The 22,896-nt window shown below is 42.2% G+C and overlaps 1 protein-coding gene and 1 pseudogene across 3 annotated transcripts in view; both read right to left on the bottom strand.

The window, feature by feature from the left end:
- The window catches only part of CSF1R (colony stimulating factor 1 receptor), a 48,396-nt gene extending 35,814 nt beyond the window's left edge, over positions 1 to 12,582 (bottom strand). Inside the window, exons 1-2 of one of the 2 annotated variants that reach the window (XM_082454099.1) lie at positions 10,886 to 12,582; positions 9,819 to 9,894 (exon numbers count right to left, since the gene is read on the bottom strand). The gene's annotated coding sequence lies outside the window, so the exon portion shown is untranslated. Of the gene's footprint in view, positions 1 to 9,818; positions 10,199 to 10,885 lie in introns of those variants that run through there. The other variant, XM_082454100.1, reaches the window with a different exon arrangement.
- Positions 869 to 4,301, bottom strand: LOC309657687 (large ribosomal subunit protein uL11 pseudogene; annotated as a pseudogene). Its single transcript has 2 exons — positions 4,186 to 4,301; positions 869 to 3,496 (listed from the first exon to the last, which is right to left on the bottom strand). The product of its transcript is annotated as a large ribosomal subunit protein uL11 pseudogene (transcript).
- Positions 12,583 to 22,896: the final 10,314 nt, after the last annotated feature.

Here is a 22,896-nt window from a genome sequence, read left to right as displayed (position 1 = left end):
CAAAGAGTTCTTCTTTTTTTGTTTTTTTTTTGTTTTTTTTTAATCAGTCATCAATTTCATACACATCACTGTATACATGTCAATCCCAATCCCCCAATTCAGCACACCACCATCCCCACCCCACCGCAGTTTTCCCTCCTAAACAAAGAGTTTTACTGCCCGGTCAGCTGGTAAGGAGACAGGAAGCAAGGCTCTCAAAACTAGAGCGCAGTCTCTCCTATCCAGGATTGGGGAAAATTTAAGGCTTTGGGGAAATTTCAAGCTTGGAAGGTGATTGGCTAGTCTTGAGTCAGTCCATACAAGCTACATGTGCTGCTGGAAGCCAGATTTTCCTTATTGAAGGACTTAGCACTTTGTAAAGGACTCTGGTGGCAACCTTTCTATTCTCTGAGTTCCACAGACTAATTATTATTGGTTTCAGGGTTACCCTGTAGGCGTGAGTTCCCATCTGTGCCTGTAAAATAGCTCCTTAAATAGGTTTGATCAACAACCTATTTAAGGACCCAAACCAGTTTAACTTGGTGCTGTTTCAATTCCCCCCCTTTTTTCTGGTACATTCCTCAGCCTTGAGGGAAATAGGGGGAGGGCTGCTCTAGCTGTTTTCTGCTGATTAGGAGCGTAGATTTTTATAAGAGGAATGAAACTGAAATATTTGCAAGTCCCACCTTGAACTCTTAAGTCTTGGGCAATCATCATGCGAGTGTGGGAGGCCTTTTTAAAAACACAAGATAAGAATGTGTAACCAGAAGGACTTCGCAGGCTCCATTGCACTTAGGTTGCAGTTGTCCTCAGGGTGTTGATTTTTCCAAGTCTTGAGGAGGACCCAATCCCCCGGCTTATGCAGAGCAGGGCAATGTCTGTGGGGAACATTCATCACCTAGAAGCGTTTTATGTAGAGCAGATACAGTAACACGTAGAGACTGTACACATTTTATAGTATCTAATTATTTTACAATATGATCATTTTCAAGACTAATAACACTTAGTCTTAAGGAAGGGTCTCCCATATAACATTTCATAGGGCTCAGCTGGACCGGGCTTCTAGGGCTACTCTTAGCCTAAGCAGGGCAACTGGTGAGACCTTTTCCCAAGTTAAGTTGGTTTCTTGACATTTTGGCAATTGTCTTTTTCTAGGTACGATTCATCTTTTCAGTCTTTCCCACAGACTGAGGTCTCCATGAAGCATGTAACTTCCATTGTGTTCTGAGGGGCCCAGACACTCTTGAGTTACCCTGGCTATGAAAGCTCCTCTGTTGTCACTTTGAATTGAAAGAGACAACCAAAATGAGGGAAAAATGCTTTTAGTAAGGCCACTGTTCTCTTGGAAGCCTTCTCTGTCCAGCCTGGAAAGCTTTGACCCATCCTGTGAAGGTGTCCACAAACACCAGCAAGTATATATTATGTCCCATGGCTCTTGGCATAACAGTAGTTACCAGTCGTCTCCTGGTTTTGCCCCTTGGGTTTGCACCCCATTTACTGTTGGGTGTGGCCCAGCTTATGGATTGTTTCTGGCACAGATCAGGCAATTTTATATTACCTTTTAGATAGTCCTTTGCATTTGTGGATCAATAGGCTTTTGTAACCAGCGATAGGCTGAGTCCCTCCCATAATGGGTTCCTTTCCATTAAATGCTCAGGTATAAGCACTAGTCTCTGTTCACTATCAATCCAGCCTTCTTTGGTTGTTTGGTACTGATCACCATCTAAGCCTCAAGGGTCGGCATGAAATCCCCATTAGTCTGCACTCTCTAGATCCGTTTCCAAATACTGAGGCTTAAAAGGGATAGGTCCACACTCAGAATGAGTACTAGGGCCTTGGGATCTGGGCTTTTGGTTCGGGCCACCTGTTTTGTGGCCTGATCAGCCAAATTACTTTTTTTTTTTTTTTTTATAAATTTATTTATTTTTGGCTGCGTTGGGTCTTCATTGGTGCGCATGGGCTCTCTCTAGCTGCGGTGAGCGGGGGTTACTCTTTGTTGTGGTGCGCGGGCTTCTCATTGCGGTGGCTTCTCTTATTGTGGAGCATGGGCTCTAGGTGCGTGGGCTTCAGTAGTTGTGGCTGGCGGGCTGTAGAGCGTAGATACAAGCCGTGGCACACGGGCTTAGTTGCTGCGCGGCATGTGGGATCTTCCCAGACCAGGGCTCAAACCTGTGTCCCCTGCCTTGGCAGGCGGATTCTTAACCATTGTGCCACCAGGAAAGCCCCAAATTACTTTCTTTAGCTATGTAACTATCAGTCTTTCAGTGGCCTGGGCAATATACTTTGGCTACTTCTTCTGGCATTATAACAGAATCTCATAAGGCCAGTATCTCCTCTGCATGTTTAATTTCTTTCCTTTCTGAAAGAGTACACCTCTCTCTTTCCATATGGCCCCATGTGCATGTATAACAGAGAAAGCATAGAATTGGTATAAATGGTTACCTTTTTCTTTGCTCCAAGGTGCAGGGCTCTCGTGAGGGCTTTGAGCTCTGCCTTGTGGGCAGGCATTCCTTGAGGAGGGCTTCTGCTTCTAGGACTTCCTGATGAGTTACTATTGCATGCCCAGCCTTTCGGAGTCCCTGGTCTATGAAGCTGCTCCTGTCCATGAACATTTCCATATCCCTATTTTCTAAAGGCTGATCAGTCAAATCTGCTAGAATAGACTTTGTTGATGATTTGTATGGGATGGAACTCCATATGGCATCCCACAGTCCAGCTTAATGGCCGTCATTTCCTTTGAGAACCTAACATAGGAATTGGCCATGAGACCAAAGTTAGGAATCCAAATAGGACAAAACCTAGCCATTCCTGAGAATCCTCGCCATTGCCTTCTGAGGGTGGGTACGGTCACCCTAGCTAATGGTCCAGTAGTAAATTTTTTTTTAAAATGGTTATCAAATATCCCTTTATTAAATTATTTTTATTTGCAGTTCTTAACTAGCTGGGCATTCCACCACATCACTGTTGATGTCATCTGTGGTGTCGTGAAGGTGGCAGCCATCAACATTGCAGCCCACAGACTGGGCAGTCCCCAGGATCTCTTTAATGGTTCCAGAGAGTTCTCTAGCTAAAGATTGATGATGCATCTATCAGGCAATGTTGACAATCAAAAGTGATGTTTCCACTGTGCTTAATGTTTTTCTGCTTTTTTCCGTCTCTTGGTGGTTCCTTTAGGGCTTTGATGATCAGGGCAGAGGCAGAAGGTACCACCTCAATCTGGGTCTGTCTGTTCTGAATGGTCTGTTTCACTGTACTCCTCAGACCCTTCCAATCACCAGTTGCCTTGGCGAAGTCCTCACCAACCTTTTTTTGCAGATAGACCCAGGGGCAGATCTTGGGGGCCAAGGCAGATGTGGCATAAACTTCCCCACTGATACACCTCGGGTATACAACTTTGGTATCATTGGGGTCCAACTTAGGCGGCAGGGTTGGGGCAGCTGGGGTCAGATGAACTTGGATTCGGGTGGACTGAATAAGCTGCACCTTGGTCCCCTCCAAGCTGAAAGTCTTTGTCTTTCTGATAACTCAAATCCTAGGTATTTTACAGTTGGTTGAGAGATTTGCACTTTTCCCTTGAGGCTTTATATCCCCAGTCTGCCAGCAACTTTAAAGTGAGGATTGTATTTTGGTCTGAGGCTCCCTTATTTTTATTAGTAATTAGTATATTACAGTGAGACTCCCTCATTTAATGGGACATCACTTAAGTCCTTGGATAAGACTTCCCTGAAGATGGTGGAGGCATTCTTAAATCCTGTGGGAGTACCATCCAACAATACAGTTGTTATATATTATCTCTGGATTGTCCCATTCAAAGGCAAACAGTTCCTGGGACTCAGGACTTAGGGGTATGCAGTAAAAGGCATCTTTTAAGTCCAGAACTGTAAACCAGCACAAGTCTCCAAATAAAGTTGTAAGCAAAGTGTAAGGATTTGGTACTACCAGATGTACCTATCTACAACTTGGTTAGTGACTCTCAAATCCCGTACAAAACAATTTCCAGTACCAGTTTTTTTTGTATCTGACAAGGTCAGATTAATTGGCACTTAAGAAAAGTGGTTATCAGAGACTTTATATCTTCCTTCACATGCCTCTTCAAAGGGTATTGCTTTATATTTGGAGCCTTGGCATCTAGACAGAGTTTTACCACTATTGGGTCAGCCCTCTTGGCACTTCCTGCCTCCCATCAGCCCAAACATCCACTCTTACCTTTTGTAGAATTTGTTCAGGACCTTCTGGTTGAGGCTTGTCTCCTGCACAGTTTGCAGGGCGTACGCTTGATCTGTGAGTTCTCTAAGGCCTACTTCTTCTGGTGAGAAAGTCATTTAATTCTGTTTGTAGATCTCCTCCCAACAAGGGAATAGGGCATTCAGGCATATACAGAGAGCTGTGTTTTGGGTTTTTTTTTTTTTCAATTTTTTAGTTTTAATTTTTATACAGCAGGTTCTTATTAGTTATCTATTTTATACATATTAGTGTATACATGTCAATCCCAATCTCCCAATTCATCACACCACCACCAGCCCCCCACTTTCCCCCCTTGGTGTTCATACGTTTGTTCTCTACATCTGTGTCTCAATTTCTGCCCTGCAAACCGGTTCATCTGTACCATTTTTCTAGGTTCCACATATATGCGTTAATATGTGATATTTTTCTCTTTCTGACTTACTTCACTCTGCATGACAGTCTCTAGATCCATCCACATCTCTGCAAATGACCCAATTTCGTTCCTTTTTGTGGCTGAGTAATATTCCATTGTATATATGTACCACATCTTCTTTATCCATTCGTCTGTTGATGGGCATTTAGGTTGCTTCCATGACCTGGCTATTGTAAACAGTGCTGCAATGAACACTGGGGTGCAAGTGTCTTTTTGAATTATGGTTTTCCCAGGGTATATGCCCAGTAGTGGGATTGTTGGATCGTATGGTAGTTCCATTTTTAATTTTTTAAGGAACCTCCATACTGTTCTCCATAGTGGCTGTATCAATTTACATTCCCACCAACAGTGCAAGAGGGTTCCCTTTTCTCCACACCCTCTCCAGCATTTGTTGTTTGTAGATTTTCTGATGATGCCCATTCTACCTGGTGTGAGGTGATACCTCATTGTAGTTTTGATATGCATTTCTCTAATAATTAGTGATATTGAACAGATTTTCATGTGCTTCTTGGCCATCTGTATGTCTTCTTTGGAGAAATGTCTCTTTAGGTCTTCTGCCTATTTTTTGATTGGGTTGTTTTTTTTTTTAATATTGAGCTGCATGAGCTGTTTATATATTTTGGAGATTAATCCTTTGTTCGTTGATTTGTTTGCAAATATTTTCTCCCATTCTGAGGGCTGTCTTTTTGTCTTGTTTGCAGTTTCCTTTGCTTTGCAAAAGCTTTTAAGTTTCATTAGATCCCATTTGTTTATTTTTGTTTTTATTTCCATTACTCTAGGAGGTGGATCAAAAAAGATCTTGCTGTGATTTATGTCAAAGAGTGTTTTTTCTATGTTTTCCTCTAAGAGTTTTATAGTGTCCAGTCTTACACTTAGGTCTTTAATCCATTTTGAGTTTATTTTTGTGTATGGTGTTAGGGAGTGTTCTAATTTCATTATTTTACATGTAGCTGTCCAGTTTTCCCAGCACCACTTATTGAAGAGGCTGTCTTTTCTCCATTGTATATCCTTCCCTTCTTTGTCATAGATTAGTTCAACATAGGTGTGTGGGTTTATCTCTGGGCTTTCTATCCTGTTTCATTGATCTATATTTCTGTTTTTGTGCCAGTACAATATTGTCTTGATTACTGTAGCTTTGCAGTATAGTCTGAAGTCAGGGAGTCTGATTCCTCCAGCTCCCCTTTTTTCCCTAAAGACTGCTTTGGCTATTTGGGGTCTTTTTTGTCTCCATACAAATTTTAATATTTTTTGTTCTAGTTCTGTAAAAAATGCCACTGGTAATTTCATAGGGATTTCATTGAATCTGTACATTGCTTTGGGTAGTATATAGTCATTTTCACAATATTGATTCTTCCAATCCAAGAACATGGTATATCTCTCCATCTGTTTGTGTCATCTTTGATTTCTTTCATCAGTGTCTTATAGCTTTCTGAGTGCAGGTCTTTTGTCTCCATAGGTAGGTTTATTCCTAGGTATTTTATTCTTTTTGTTGCAGTGGTAAATGGGAGTGTTTCCTTCATTTCTCTTTCAGATTTTTCATCATTAGTGTATAAGAATGCAAGAGATTTCTGTGCATTAATTTTGTATCCTGCAACTTTACCAAATTCATTCATTAGCTTTAGTAGTTTTCTGGTGGCATCTTTAGGATTCTCTATGTATAGTATCATGTCATCTGCAAACAGTGACAGTTTTACTTCTTCTTTTCCAATTTAGATTCCTTTTATTTCTTTTTCTTCTCTGATTGCCATGGCTAGGATTTCCAAAACTATGTTGAATAATAGTGGCGACAGTGGACATCCTTGTCTTGTTCCTGATCTTAGAAGAAATGCTTTCAGTTTTTCACCATTGAGAATGATGTTTGCTGTGGGTTTGTCATATATGGCCTTTATTATGTTGAGGTAGGTTCCCTCTATGCCCACTTTCTGGAGAGTTTTTATCATAAATGGGTGTTGAATTTTGTCAGAAGCTTTTTCTGCATCTAGGTGATCATATGGTTTTTATTCTTCAGTTTGTTAATATGGTGTATCACATTGATTGATTTGCATATATTGAAGAATCCTTGCATCTCTGGGATAAACCCCACTTGATCATGGTGTATGATCCTTTTAATGTGTTGTTGCATTCTGTTTGCTAGTATTTTGTTGAGGATTTTTGCATCTATATTCATCAGTAATATTGGTCTGTAATTTTCTTTTTTTGTAGTATCCTTGTCTGCTTTTGGTATCAGGGTGATGGTGGCCTCGTAGAATGAGTTTGGGAGTGTTCCTCCCTCTGTAATTTTTTGGAAGAGTTTGAGAAGGATGGGTGTTAGCTCTTCTCTAAATGTTTGATAGAATTCACCTGTGAAGCCATCTGGTCCTGGACTTTTGTTTGTTGGAAGATTTTTAATCACAGTTTCAATTTCTTTTCTTGTGATTGGTCTGCTCATATTTTCTATTTCTTCCAGGTTCAGTCTTGGAAGGTTATACCTTTCTAAGAATTTGTCCATTTCTTCCAGGTTGTCCATTTTATTGGCATAGAGTTGCTTGTAGTAGTCTCTTAGGATGCTTTGTATTTCTGTGGTGTCTGTTGTAACTTCTCCTTTTTCATTTCTAATTTTATTGATTTGAGTCCTCTCCCTGTTTTTCTTCATGAGTCTGGCTAAAGGCTTATCAATGTTGTTTATCTTGTCAAAGAACCAGCTTTTAGCTTTATTGATCTTTGCTGTTGTTTTCTTTGTTTCTATTTCACTTATTTCTGCTCTGATCTTTATGATTTCTTTTCTTCTACTAACTTTGGGTTTTGTTTGTTCTTCTTCCTCTAGTTCCTTTAGGTGTAAGGTTAGATTGTTGATTTGAGATTTTTCTTGTTTCTTAAGGTAGGATTGTATTGCTATAAACTTCCCTCTTAGAACAGCTTTTGCTGCATCCCATAGGTTTTGGATCATCGTGTTTTCATTGTCATTTGTCTCTAGGTATTTTTTGATTTCCTCTTTGATTTCTCCAGTGATCTCTTGGTTATTTAGTAACGTATTGTTTAGCCTCTGTGTGTTTGTGTTTTTTACGTTTTCTTCCCTGTAATTGATTTCTAATCTCATAGCATTGTGGTCAGAAAAGATGCTTGATATGATTTCAATTTTCTTAAATTTACTGAGGCTTGATTTGTGACCCAAGATGCGATCTATCCTGGAGAATGTTCCATGTGCACTTGAGAAGAAAGTGTAATATGCTGTTTTTGGATGGAATGTCCTATAAATATCAATTAAATCTATCTGGCCTATTGTGTCATTTAAAACTTGTGTTTCCTTATTAATTTTCTATCTGGATGATCTGTCCATTGGTGTAAGTGAGGTGTTAAAGTCCCCCACTATTACTGTGTTACTGTCGATTTCCTCTTTTACAGCTATTAGCAGTTGCCTTATGTACTGAGGTGCTATGTTGGGTGCATATATAATTGTTATATCTTCTTCTTGGATTGATCCCTTGATCATTATGTAGTATCCTTCCTGTGTCTTGTAATATTCTTTATTTGAAAGTCTATTTTATCTGATACAAGTATTGCTACTCCAGCTTTGTTTTGATTTCCATTTGCATGGAATATCTTTTTCCATCCCCTCACTTTCAGTCTGAATATGTCCCTAGGCCTGAAGTGGGTCTCTTGTAGACAACATATATATGGGTCTTGTTTTTGTATCCATTCAGCAAGCCTGTGTCTTTTGGTTGGAGCATTTAATTCATTCACATTTAAGGTAATTATTAATATGTATGTTCCTATTACCATTTTCTTAATTGTTATGGGTTTGTTTTTGTAGGTCCTTTTCTTCTCTTGTGTTTCCCATTAGAGAAGTTCCTTGAGCATTTGTTGTAGAGCTGGTTTTGTGGTGCTGAATTCTCTTAGCTTTTGCTTGTCTGTAAAGCTTTTGATTTCTCCATCAAACCTGAATGAGATCCTTGCCAGGTAGACCAATCTTGGTTGTAGGTTCTTCCCTTTCATCACTTTAAATATATCATGCCACTCCATTCTGGCTTGTAGAGTTTCTGCAGAGAAATCAGCTGTTAACCTTATGGGAGTTCCCTTGTATGTTATTTGTTGTTTTTCCCTTGTTGCTTTCAATAATTTTTCTTTGTCTTTAATTTCTGTCAATTTGATTACTATGTGTCTCAGCATGTTTCTCCTTGGGTTTATCCTGCCTGGGACTCTCTGTGCTTCCTGGACTTGGGTGGCCATTTTCTTTCCCATGATAGGGAAGCTTTTGACTATAATCTCTTCAAATATTTTCTCAGGTCCTTTCTCTCTCTCTTCTCTTTCTGGGACCCCTATAATGCGAATGTTGTTGCATTTAATGTTTTCCCAGAGGTCTCTCAGACTGTCTTCAATTCTTTTCATTCTTTTCTCTTTATTCTGTTCCATAGCTGTGAATTCCACCATTCTGTCTTCCAGGTCACTTATCCATTCTTCTGCCTCAGTTATTCTGCTATTGATTCCTTCTAGTGTACTTTTCATTCCAGTTATTGTATTGTTCATCTCTGTCTGTTCTTTAATTTTTCTAGGTGTTTGTTCGTTAATTCTTCTAGGTCTTTGTTAAACATTGCTTGCATCTTCCGTATCTTTGCCTCCATTCTTTTTCTGAGGTCCTGGATCATCTTCACTATCATTATTCTGAATTCTTTTTCTGGAAGTTTGCGTATCTCCACTTCATTTAGTTGTTTTTCTGGGGTTTTATCTTTTTCCATCATCTGGTACATAGTCCTCTGCCTTTTCATTTTGTCTGTCTCTCTGTGAATGTGGTATTCGTTCCACAGGCTGAAGAACTGTCATTCTTCTTGCTTCTGCTGTCTGCCCACTGGTGCGAGCTGCGCATTAAATGTGTATTTTTTTCCCCAATTATCTAAATCAGAGGTAGAAAAGGAGGAGGGCACACATACAAATCCCCTTGGTTGATCCTGGTCCTCTACACCTGTGGGAACATATCTCAATGGATATTGCCCAGCCTGAGGCAGAGTAGCCCCTGGGCCGAATTGAGTACAGGGAAGAGTGGAGGTACCCAAGGACAAGACAGATGTAATAAATAAAAATAATTTGGCTCTGACACAGGCAAAACAGGTTTTACTGAGGGTCCTCCCTTGAACCATAATTTTACATCTCTTCCACAAATTCTGATTTTGCAAAATAACTTAGAAAAACCAGTGGAGGTCAAACATACCTGCCTACTCTTGATCTGAGGAAAGTTGATAACCACAGTGCAAGGCAGAGAGCTGACGGTAGCACAGCCAGGAGTCCTTCCTTGAAGAAAAACAAGCACTTAGTGAAGCTGGGCTCTGCAGTTGGCTGACTGGGTTTCCTCCGCTGTAGGGCTCAAGATAGTTTACTTCTTGGCCAGCAAAGCCCCAGAAGAGGCTGGAAACACTACCTTCACCAAACGCCTGCCACTTCTTCCCAGCCTTTATGGTTGGGGCCCAACCCCAACCCGCAGTCTTATCAGAGACTCGAGGTCTGCGTGATGCTGCAATGCTGGCTGCACCTGGAAAACCTGGGCGTTCACGGGAGATGAAGGAAAGCACCAGGACTTGCAAATTTGTGGCTCCCATTTGTTCCTTTGTAGGCATCACCTGGGCACACGGGCTGCTTGCCCCGCCAACTACTCTCCACCTTAGTGCCTGTTCTGAGGGCTCAGCTGGCCCCCCGAGAACGGATGTTTGGGGAGAGAGAGCACGAAAACAAGCAACCCCTATGTCAAAGTCTTAGGCAATATCCCAGATTTCAAACCCAAGAACTGAGAACAGTCTATGGACTGAAAATCTCTAGAAAATGGGCTTCCCTCACTTTCCCATAAAAGCCCGCGCACCACAAGGAAGAGTAACCCCCGCTCGCGGCAACTAGAGAAAAGCCCGCACGCAGCAACCAAGATCCAACGCAACCAAAAAAAAAAAAAAAAAAAAAAACCATTCACTTAAAAGAAAAAAAAAAGAATTCCCCGGAGAAGCCACAAAGGAGAATGGAGAGTCTCAAAGATGGCCAGCTTGGATTTGAAGGTTCCCTTAGGGAACACTGAAAAGGTTTCCATTAAAGATGGTTGCCAAGCACGGTAGCCTAAACGTCACGCGTGCTGCGTGTCTGCCAAGAAATCTGTCCTGGCAGTTCCGAGACTGTAGCTACGGTGGTCAGAGGATCCTAAGAGTTTCCCCGCGTGTGCTGGGGGCAGCCGTGCCTATTGCAGCGGGGCCTAGGAGAGCCCAGGCTCTGCCTCACGGACCACCTGGATAAACTTACCTCATGGGGAGGCAGGTGGAGGAAATGACAGGATCACTTTGAAGAAACCAAAGTGAGGACGCTGTCTGAGACTGAGAGCTGAATGTGAGAGAGGAATTCAGGAGTATACAGGTTGAAACAGCCAGGCCCTGGCTTCCTTTGTGGGCATGTTGGCGTTTAATCTTCCAGGTAGATGATGGAGACATTTTACCTCCCCAGCAGAGATCAAAGACAAGCTCAGCTCAGGCCTGGGAAATTTCCAGGTAGAATACATTCAGCCCAAGACCTCCATATAGCATGTGTCCTTTAGCATCACCACCAATGCTTGTTCCTCCAGCAAACTTTCATACACACACACACACACACACACATACTGAAAAGCATTTCAATGCTAACTCCCTGCTAGTTTGGCTCATACAAAAGAGGGTTAAAACTCTCAGTGAGGAAACCCCAAAATGTCCACTTGTATGAAATTCCTTTAACCCAGACACGGGTTACGTTCTTCTGGGGTGGAGACTTACCTGCTTCACGCTCCCTCATTTCCCCTTTACCCTCTCGCCCCAACAAGGTAATCTGGGCTGGCTTCATTAAGAATACAGTCCTTTATCAATACCGCCAGGTAATTATATTAGGCACAGGTGAAAACTCCCGACAGCTCTGTAAGGCAAGCTCTCTAGTCAGGGAGCGATGGCTTTTCCCTCCAGGGTCAGAGGACCGCCCCCCCACCCGCGACTAATTCAGGTTCAAGAAAGTTTTGCTATAGTCATCTAAGAACCAACCTCTATTAGCCAATCCTAACAAAAGAAACAGTCAGACATAGGCAAACAAAAAGGCATGGGTCTCTAACCCAGGGATTGGGGTTCTAACCTGATTGATCCTTTGGTACCTCAGTGGCTGCAACCTTTGATATTGTCTCTCTTAGTTGGAACTCTAACCCACAATCCTGAGGAGATTATGTGACAATATAGGCACAGGTGCATTTTAACAAGGTTACTCTCCCCCAAAGACGCCTGATTTAGGAGCTGTTTCTTCTCTCAAAAGTGAGAGGAGCACTTAGGGGCCTGGAGGGCCACAGCGGGGAAGCCGGAACTTGACAGCTGACCCTCTGGATGAATTCGGTCTAGGTGGCCACTCAGGGTCTGTGGTGAGGGCCCACACTCCGCCAGGGGCTACAGTGCCTTGGGCAGGCTGTCACAAGACTGAGTCCCTTCATGGAGTCCAAAATTGTTACTGAGCAAGGGCTCGCTACCGAACGTGTTTAAAAGCCAATACTATGGGACTGGGTTTTGACAAAAGGAAGAGCGTTATTGTGAGGTTGACTGCCAAGGAGACAGATTTGAGGGCCTTGCCTTGGTGGACCCACGGATGAGGAGGAACCTTGGATACAGAGGGAGGACGATAAGCAATAGGTGGATGAACCCCCACAGTGCTCAGGGGTCAGCTCTGCACCAGTTCAACGCGACTGTCATAGCGGATAAAAAAGCAAAACCGAATCTTCGCTTCTACAAGAAACCCACTTTAGAATGTAAATTGGTGCAGCCACTATGGAGAACAGTATGGAGGTTCCCTAAAAAACTGAAAATAGAGCTACCACATGATCCAGCAATCCCACTGCAGGGCATATAACTGGAAAAGACGAAAACTCTAATTCAAAATGATACATGTCCCCCATGTTCATAGCAGCACTATTCACAACAGCCAAGTCATGCAAGCTATCTAAGTGTCCATCAACAGAGGAATGGATAAAGAAGATGTGGCAAAGACTCCTGTTATTTCCCAGAACCTGTCAGGATTCCCACTTTCCAACAGACCTGCATTCTGGCAGAGCCTGGAGCTAAGAGCAGAGAGAATTATTGGAACAAGCTTGATCTCTCTTGGATGCCAATGAACAATCCCACAGTCTTCTCCTTTGGGCTCTGACCTAAGACTCTCCCAGCCTGTTTGCAAGAGGCTAAGGGCCTCTCAATTTCCAACATGTCCCTGACCCATCTGAAATGTGCAACACCTGGAGAACTTAACTTTCTAAAAACACACTAGCCTGGAAGGAAGAGCTCAGCCCCTTCTTTCGGGGAGGGACGTTTAGGTGACTATTATTGGGAGAGCAGAACAGCAAGCTTTGTCCTCAGCATCTTAGCACTGTAGGGCCCTGGGTTGCTTTAATTCCTGCCTTTGCTGCTAGGAGATGGGTCAGCTTGATCATACTAGTATGGTAATTGAGAAGATGAGAACATAAGTGATGAACCTGCTGCAGTTTTGCTGGTTGGTATTAGAGCTGGTTGAACCCTAGGCCCCTTGTGTCCCACACTTCTGCAGATCCCACTGTTAGCAGGAGATGATCAGAATATACAAGTCTCACCATTTAGACCCTCTGTGACCTGGACCCTTTTCTCTCTTCAGCCCCGTCTCTCCCTGTGACCCCATGGTCCATACTCTAGTGATAATTTTCTTTTTTTCATTAAAGTATAATTGATTTACAGTATTGTGTTAGTTTCAGGTACAGAGCAAAGTGATTTGTTTAAACACATATACTTTTCCTTCAATTCTTTTCTTATAATTAGTTTATTGTAAGATATTGAATATAGTTCCCTGTGCCATAACAGTAAATCCTTGTTGTTTATTTTATATATGGTAGTGTTCATCTGTTAATCTCATACTCCAAATTTATCCCTTCCCCCACTTTGGTGACCATAAATTTGTTCTCTATGTCTGTGAGACTCTTTCTGTTTTGAAAATCAGTTCATTTGTGCTATTTTTTGGATTCCACATGTAAAAAAAAAAAAAGATGTGGCATATATATATATATATATATATATACATACACACACACACATATAATGGAATATCACTCAGCCATAAAAAAGAATGAACTAATGCCATTTGCAGCAACATGACTTACAGATTATCACAGTAAGTGAACTAAGTCTCACAGAGAAATACAATATCATATATCACTTGTATGTGAAATCTAAAATAAAATTATACAAATGAACTTATTTACAAAAGAGGAACAGATTCACAGACATAACAAACAAACTTATGGTTAACAAGAGGAAGGGGGGATAAATTAGGAGTTTGGGATTAACAGCTACACACTACTATATATGAAATATATAAACAGTAAGGACCTACTTTATAGCACCAGGAACTACATTCAATATCCTGTAATAACTTATACTGGAAAGGAATCTAATTTATATATATAAATATATATATATATCTGAATCACTTTGCTTTATACCTGAAACTAACACAATATGGTAAATCAACTATACTTCAATAATAATGAAAAAAAAAGAAACCCACTTTAAATATAGGCACAGGTAAGATAAAAGTAAAAGGATGGAAAAAGATATTCCATGTAAACAGTAATCAAAAAAAACAAAAAATCAGCTAGAGTGCTGTATTAATATCAGACATAGTAGACATCCGAACAAGGAATATTTTTAGGGCTAGTGAAGAATATTGCATAACGACAAAGAAGTCAATTATCCAAGAATACAACTATCCTAAATGTATATGCACCTTAGAAGAGAGCTTCTAAATAAATGAAACAAAACTGAGAACTGAAAGAAGAGATAGCCAAATCTCTGGTGACACATCTCTCTCAGTAACAGATGGTACAAGTACAGAGAAAGTAAGAATATAAAAGACCTGAACAAAAGTACAAACCAACTTGACCTAATTGATATTTAGAGAATACTCTACTTAACAATAAGAGAATACACATTCTTCCCAAGAACACATGGAACATTCACCAAGATGAACCATATTCTTATCTATATGAAAAACCATTAAAAATTTAAAAAGCATAAAAAGTTTAAACATCTAAATCATACAGAGTATTTCCTGTACCATAACAGAATTAAACTTGAAATCATTAACAGGACAATAACTGGGAAATCCAAACGTGTGGAAATTGAACAGCACCCTTATAAATAACCCACGAGCCAAAGAAGAAATCCCAAGGGAAATTAGAAAATGTTTTTAACTGAAAGGAAAAATAATCAATGATCTGAGTTCTACCTTAGGAAACCAGAAAAAGAACACATTAAACCCATAGCAACTGTAAGGAAGGAAAGAGGATAACAGCAGAAATGAATGAAATCCAGAAAATGTCAGAAAATAATCAGTAAAGCCAAAAGCCACTTCATTGAAAAAAAAAATCAATAAAATATTCAAGAAAAACAAAACAAAACAAGACACAAGTTACAAATGTCAGCAGTCAAAGAGGGGACATCATCACGAACATCACCCTTTTAGTGTACAGACACTAAAAGGATAACAAGGGAATACTATAAAATGCTCTAGGTACATCACTTCAACAAGTTAGATAAAATGGAGAAATCTCTGGAGAGACACAAGAAGATGCTTCTAGCATCACTGAGCTGGCCTGTTGGTCCTAAGGCGAGGATGAGAAGCATGTGAGGCAGAGCTGCACCAGCTAAGGTACCTCTGCTAAGCCCAGCCTGGGGCAGGATCCCCAGGCGCCCTGTAGATGCATGAGTGAACCCCACTGAGTCCAACAAGGTCAGCTGCACAAGGTATAGATGAGAGAGAAATAAATGTTTTTTACTATTATTGTAGATTTGTAGGGTTTTATTGGTTTGAATGCTATAGAAGGAAAGCTAACTGGTAATGTATTGATCTGGTATAAATGCCAAGCCTGGGGAGGGTTGGGTTTTGCCAGGCAGAGGCAGGGAAGGAAAAAAGGAAGGGCATTTAGAAAGAAATGAACAGCCAAGGCCATTAGCAGAGCAGCTAGTCGGCCACTAGCAGGTACAGAACCCAGGCAGAGAGCAGTAGTGGCAGGAATCCCTTCCCAGCAGCACGCTATAGTCCTGTTTGCCCCCAGTGCTTACTGCAAGGTAGTCATACATAAAGAGGGATCTATTCTCCCCCTGGATGGAAGTGCCCCCACAAACCCTGCTCCCAACCACAGCCCCTTTCCCAGCAACAGCCCCTGGTACGAATCCTGTATATGCTCTACCCTTCCTGAACTTGTCCACACAGCTATATGCTCATCCATGGGTCCATTCATCCATCCACTCAGCCATATTGTGTGGTTTTAAAAAACAGTAGCAAATGCTATTTATTGCACTGTGGGGCTTCGGGTTTATCACTTAATCACACATCTTAGAAGTCTTTCCATGTCAATACATAGAGATCTACCTCAGTTTTTAAATTGCTACATTGTATTCATGAGATAAGTGTACCATAATTTTTTTCACCATTCCTCTACTGAATGGACACTTTAGTTACTTGATTTTTCTCCACTGTAAACAACGCTGCGGTGCACATCCGAGCACCTAAATGACTGTGCATGTGTGCCACCATCTGAGGGGATCCATTCCGCATTGCTGGGTCCAAGGGTGGGTCCAGTAAAATGTGGAGGCACTGTTAAACTGCCCTCCAAAAAAGGCTGCGTGGGGCTTCCCTGGGGGTGCAGTGGTTAAGAATCAACCTTAAAATCCACCAGGCAAAACAGGTTTTACTGAGGGTCCTCCCTTGAACCATAATTTTACATCTCTTCCACAAATTCTGATTTTGCAAAATAACTTAGAAAAACCAGTGGAGGTCAAACGTACCTGCCTACTCTTGATCTGAGGAGAGTTGATAACCACAGTGCAAGGCAGAGAGCTGACGGTAGCACAGCCAGGACTCCTTCCCTCGACGAAAAACAAGCACTTAGTGAAGCTGAGCTCTGCAGTTGGCTTACTGGGTTTCCTCCGCTGTAGGGCTCAAGATAGTTGACTTCTTGGCCAACAAAACCCCAGAAGAGGCTGGAAACACTACCTTCACCAAACGCCTGCCGCTTCTTCCCAGCCTTTATGGTTGGGACCCAACCCCAACCAGCAGTCTTAGCAGAGACTCGAGGTCTGCGTGATGCTGCAATGCTGGCTGCACCTGGGAAACCTGGGCGTTCACGGGAGATGAAGGAAAGCACCAGGACTTGCCAATCTGTGGCTCCCATTTGCTCCTTTGTAGGCAGCACCTGGGCACATGGGCCGCTTGCCCCGTCAACTACTCTCCACCTTAGTGCCTCTTCTGAGGGGTTAGCTGGCCCCCCGAGAATGGATGCTTGGGGAGAGAGAGCACGAAAACAAGCAACCCCTATGTCAAAGTCTTAGTCAATATCCCAGGTTTCAAACCCAAGAGCTGAGAACAGTCTATGGACTGCAAACCTCTAGAAAATGGGCTTCCCTCACTTGCCCATAAAAGCCCGCGCACCACAAGGAAGAGTAACCCCCGCTCGCCGCAACTAGAGAAAAGCCCGCGCGCAGCAAACAAGACCCAACGTAGCCAAAAAAAAAAAAAACCAAAAAAAGCCATTCACTTAAAAAGAAAAAAGAAGAATTCCCTGGAGAAGCCACAAGGAGAATGGAGAGTCTCAAAGATGGCCAGCTTGGATTTGAAGGTTCCCTTAGGGAACACTGAAAAGGCTTCCATTAAAGATGGTTGCCAAGCACTGTAGCCTAAACCTCACACGTGCTGCCTGTCTGCCAAGAAATCTGTCCTGGCAGTTCCGAGACTGTAGCCACGGTGGTCAGAGGCTCCTAAGAGTTTCCCCCCGTGTGCCGAGGGCAGGCGTGCCTATTGCAGAGGGGCCTAGGAGAGCCCAGGCTCTGTCTCACGCACCACCTGGATAAACTTACCTCACGGGGCGGCAGGTGCAGGAATTGATAGGATCACCTTGAAGAAACCAAAGTGAGGACGCTGTCTGAGACTGAGAGCTGAATGTGAGAGAGGAATTCTGGAGTATATAGGTTGAAATAGCCAGGCCCTGGCTTCCTGTGTGGGCATGCTGGGGTTTAATCTTCCAGGTAGATGATCGAACCACTTTACCTCCCCAGCAGAGATCAAAGACAAGCTCAGCTCAGGCCTGGGAAATTTCCAGGTAGAATACATTCAGCCCAAGACCTCCATATAGCATGTGGTCTTTAGCATCACCACCAATGCTTGTTCCTCCGGCAAACTTTCATACACACATACACACACACAGACACACACACAGACACACACAGACACACACACACACACACACACACTGAAAAGCATTTCAGTGCTAACTCCCTGCTAGTTTGGCTCATGCAAAAGAGGGTTAAAACTCTCAGTGAGGAAAACCCAAAATGTCCACTTGTATGAAATTCCTTTAACCCAGACACGGGTTACGTTCTTCTGGGGTCGAGATTTTCCTGCTTCCTGCTCCCTCATTTCCCCTTTACCCTCTCGCCCCAACAAAGTAATCGGGGCTGGTTTCATTAAGAATACACTCCTTTATCAATACCGCCAGGTAATTATATTAGGCACAGGTGAAAACTCCCAACAGCTCTGTAAGGCAAGCTCTCTAGTCAGGGAGCGATGGCTTTTCCCTCCTGGGTCAGAGGACCGCCCCCTCCCCCCCAATTAATCCAGGTTCTAGAAAGTTTTGCTATAGTCATCCAAGAAACAACCCCTATTAGCCAATCCTAACAAAGGAAACAGTCACCATAGGCAAACAAACAGGCATGGGGCTCTAACCCAGGGATTGGGGTTCTAACCTGATTGATCCTTTGGTACCTCAGTGGCTGCAACCTTTGATATTGTCTCTCTTAGGTGCGACTCTAACCCCCAATCCTGAAGAGATTATTAGACAATATAGGCACAGGTGTATTTTAACAAGGTTACTCTCCCCCAAAGACATCTTATTTAGGAGCTGATTCTTCTCTCAAAAGTGAAAGGAGCACTTAGGGGCCTGCAGGGCTACATAGGGGAAGCAGGAACTCGACAGCTGACCCTCTAGATGAATTCGGTCTAGGTGGCCACTCAGGGTCTGTGGTGAGGGGCCACTCCACCAGGGGCTACAGTGCCTCGGGCAGGCTGTCACAAGACTGAGTCCCTTCATGGAGTCCAAAATTGTTACTGAGCAACGGCTCGCTACCCAACGTGCACAAAAGCGAATACTATGGGACTGGATTTTGAGAGAAGGAAGAGCGTTATTGTGAGGTTGACTGCCAAGGAGACAGATATGAGGGCCTTGCCTTGGTTGACCCCACGGATGAGGAGGAACCTTGGATACAGAGGGACGACAATAAGCAATAGGTGGATGAACCCCCACAGTGCTCAGGGGTCAGCTCTGCACCAGTTCAACGCGACTGTCATACCGGATAAGAAAGCAAAACCGAATATTTGCTTCTACAAGAAACCCACTTTAGAATGTAAATTGGTGCAGCCACTATGGAGAACAGTATGGAGGTTCCCTAAAAAACTGAAAATAGAGCTACCACATGATCCAGCAATCCCACTCCAGGGCATATAATTGGAAAAGACGAAAACTCTAATTCAAAAAGATACATGTGCCCCACGTTCACAGCAGCACTATTCACAACAGCCAAGTCATGCAAGCTGTCTAAGTGTCCATCGACAGAGGAATGGATAAAGAAGATGTGGCATATATATATATACATACATACATACATATACACACACACACACACACACACACACATATATATAATGGAATATCACTCAGCCATTAAAAAGAATGATCTAATGTCATTTGCAGCAACATGACCTACAGATTATCTTACTAAGTGAATTAAGTCACACAGAGAAAGACAATATCATATATCACTTATATGTGAAATCTAAAATAAAGTTATACAAATGAACTTATTTACAAAAGAGGAACAGATTCACAGACATAACACACAAACTTATGGTTACCAAAGAGGAAGGGGGGGATAAATTAGGAGTTTGGGATTAACAGCTACACACTACTATATATGAAATATATAAACAACAAGGACCTACTTTATAGCACTGGGAACTACATTCAATATCCTATAATAACTTATACTGGAAAGGAATCTAAATTATATATATAAATATATATATATATATATATACATATATATATATATATCTGAATCACTTTGCTTTATACCTGAAACTAACACAACATGGTAAATCAACTATACTTCAATAATAATGAAAAAAAAAGAAACCCACTTTAAATATAAAGACGTAGGTAAGATAAAAGTAAAAGGATGGAAAAAGATATTCCATGTAAACAGTAATCCAAAAAAAACAAAAAAACAGCTAGAGTGCTGTATTAATATCAGACATAACAGACATCCGAACAAGGAATATTTCTAGGGCTAGTGAAGAATATTGCATAACGACAAAGAAGTCAATTATCCAAGAATACAACTATCCTAAATGTATATGCACCTTAGAAGAGAGCTTCTAAATAAATGAAACAAAACTGAGAACTGAAAGAAGAGATAGACAAATCTCTGGTGACACATCTCTCTCAGTAACAGATGGTACAAGTACAGAGAAAGTAAGAATATAAAAGACCTGAACAAAAGTACAAACCAACTTGACCTAATTGATATTTAGAGAATACTCTACTTAACAATAAGAGAATACACATTCTTCCCAAGAACACATGGAACATTCACCAAGATGAACCATATTCTTATCTATATGAAAAACCATTAAAAATTTAAAAAGCATAAAAAGTTTAAACATCTAAATCATACAGAGTATTTCCTGTACCATAACAGAATTAAACTTGAAATCATTAACAGGACAATAACTGGGAAATCCAAACGTGTGGAAATTGAACAGCACCCTTATAAATAACCCACGAGCCAAAGAAGAAATCCCAAGGGAAATTAGAAAATGTTTTTAACTGAAAGGAAAAATAATCAATGATCTGAGTTCTACCTTAGGAAACCAGAAAAAGAACACATTAAACCCATAGCAACTGTAAGGAAGGAAAGAGGATAACAGCAGAAATGAATGAAATCCAGAAAATGTCAGAAAATAATCAGTAAAGCCAAAAGCCACTTCATTGAAAAAAAAAATCAATAAAATATTCAAGAAAAACAAAACAAAACAAGACACAAGTTACAAATGTCAGCAGTCAAAGAGGGGACATCATCACGAACATCACCCTTTTAGTGTACAGACACTAAAAGGATAACAAGGGAATACTATAAAATGCTCTAGGTACATCACTTCAACAAGTTAGATAAAATGGAGAAATCTCTGGAGAGACACAAGAAGATGCTTCTAGCATCACTGAGCTGGCCTGTTGGTCCTAAGGCGAGGATGAGAAGCATGTGAGGCAGAGCTGCACCAGCTAAGGTACCTCTGCTAAGCCCAGCCTGGGGCAGGATCCCCAGGCGCCCTGTAGATGCATGAGTGAACCCCACTGAGTCCAACAAGGTCAGCTGCACAAGGTATAGATGAGAGAGAAATAAATGTTTTTTACTATTATTGTAGATTTGTAGGGTTTTATTGGTTTGAATGCTATAGAAGGAAAGCTAACTGGTAATGTATTGATCTGGTATAAATGCCAAGCCTGGGGAGGGTTGGGTTTTGCCAGGCAGAGGCAGGGAAGGAAAAAAGGAAGGGCATTTAGAAAGAAATGAACAGCCAAGGCCATTAGCAGAGCAGCTAGTCGGCCACTAGCAGGTACAGAACCCAGGCAGAGAGCAGTAGTGGCAGGAATCCCTTCCCAGCAGCACGCTATAGTCCTGTTTGCCCCCAGTGCTTACTGCAAGGTAGTCATACATAAAGAGGGATCTATTCTCCCCCTGGATGGAAGTGCCCCCACAAACCCTGCTCCCAACCACAGCCCCTTTCCCAGCAACAGCCCCTGGTACGAATCCTGTATATGCTCTACCCTTCCTGAACTTGTCCACACAGCTATATGCTCATCCATGGGTCCATTCATCCATCCACTCAGCCATATTGTGTGGTTTTAAAAAACAGTAGCAAATGCTATTTATTGCACTGTGGGGCTTCGGGTTTATCACTTAATCACACATCTTAGAAGTCTTTCCATGTCAATACATAGAGATCTACCTCAGTTTTTAAATTGCTACATTGTATTCATGAGATAAGTGTACCATAATTTTTTTCACCATTCCTCTACTGAATGGACACTTTAGTTACTTGATTTTTCTCCACTGTAAACAACGCTGCGGTGCACATCCGAGCACCTAAATGACTGTGCATGTGTGCCACCATCTGAGGGGATCCATTCCGCATTGCTGGGTCCAAGGGTGGGTCCAGTAAAATGTGGAGGCACTGTTAAACTGCCCTCCAAAAAAGGCTGCGTGGGGCTTCCCTGGGGGTGCAGTGGTTAAGAATCAACCTTAAAATCCACCAGGCAAAACAGGTTTTACTGAGGGTCCTCCCTTGAACCATAATTTTACATCTCTTCCACAAATTCTGATTTTGCAAAATAGCTTAGAAAAACCAGTGGAGGTCAAACGTACCTGCCTACTCTTGATCTGAGGAGAGTTGATAACCACAGTGCAAGGCAGAGAGCTGACGGTAGCACAGCCAGGACTCCTTCCCTCGACGAAAAACAAGCACTTAGTGAAGCTGAGCTCTGCAGTTGGCTTACTGGGTTTCCTCCGCTGTAGGGCTCAAGATAGTTGACTTCTTGGCCAGCAAAACCCCAGAAGAGGCTGGAAACACTACCTTCACCAAACGCCTGCCGCTTCTTCCCAGCCTTTATGGTTGGGACCCAACCCCAACCAGCAGTCTTAGCAGAGACTCGAGGTCTGCGTGATGCTGCAATGCTGGCTGCACCTGGGAAACCTGGGCGTTCACGGGAGATGAAGGAAAGCACCAGGACTTGCCAATCTGTGGCTCCCATTTGCTCCTTTGTAGGCAGCACCTGGGCACATGGGCCGCTTGCCCCGTCAACTACTCTCCACCTTAGTGCCTCTTCTGAGGGGTTAGCTGGCCCCCCGAGAATGGATGCTTGGGGAGAGAGAGCACGAAAACAAGCAACCCCTATGTCAAAGTCTTAGTCAATATCCCAGGTTTCAAACCCAAGAGCTGAGAACAGTCTATGGACTGCAAACCTCTAGAAAATGGGCTTCCCTCACTTGCCCATAAAAGCCCGCGCACCACAAGGAAGAGTAACCCCCGCTCGCCGCAACTAGAGAAAAGCCCGCGCGCAGCAAACAAGACCCAACGTAGCCAAAAAAAAAAAAAACACCAAAAAAAGCCATTCACTTAAAAAG

The sequence above is a fragment of the Balaenoptera physalus genome (genome assembly GCF_965194825.1).
Source record: "Balaenoptera physalus genome assembly, chromosome: 3".
NCBI classification, from domain to species: domain Eukaryota; kingdom Metazoa; phylum Chordata; class Mammalia; order Artiodactyla; family Balaenopteridae; genus Balaenoptera; species Balaenoptera physalus.
Note: the sequence above shows the minus strand (reverse complement) of the source record. Positions and strands in the feature narration are given on the sequence as shown.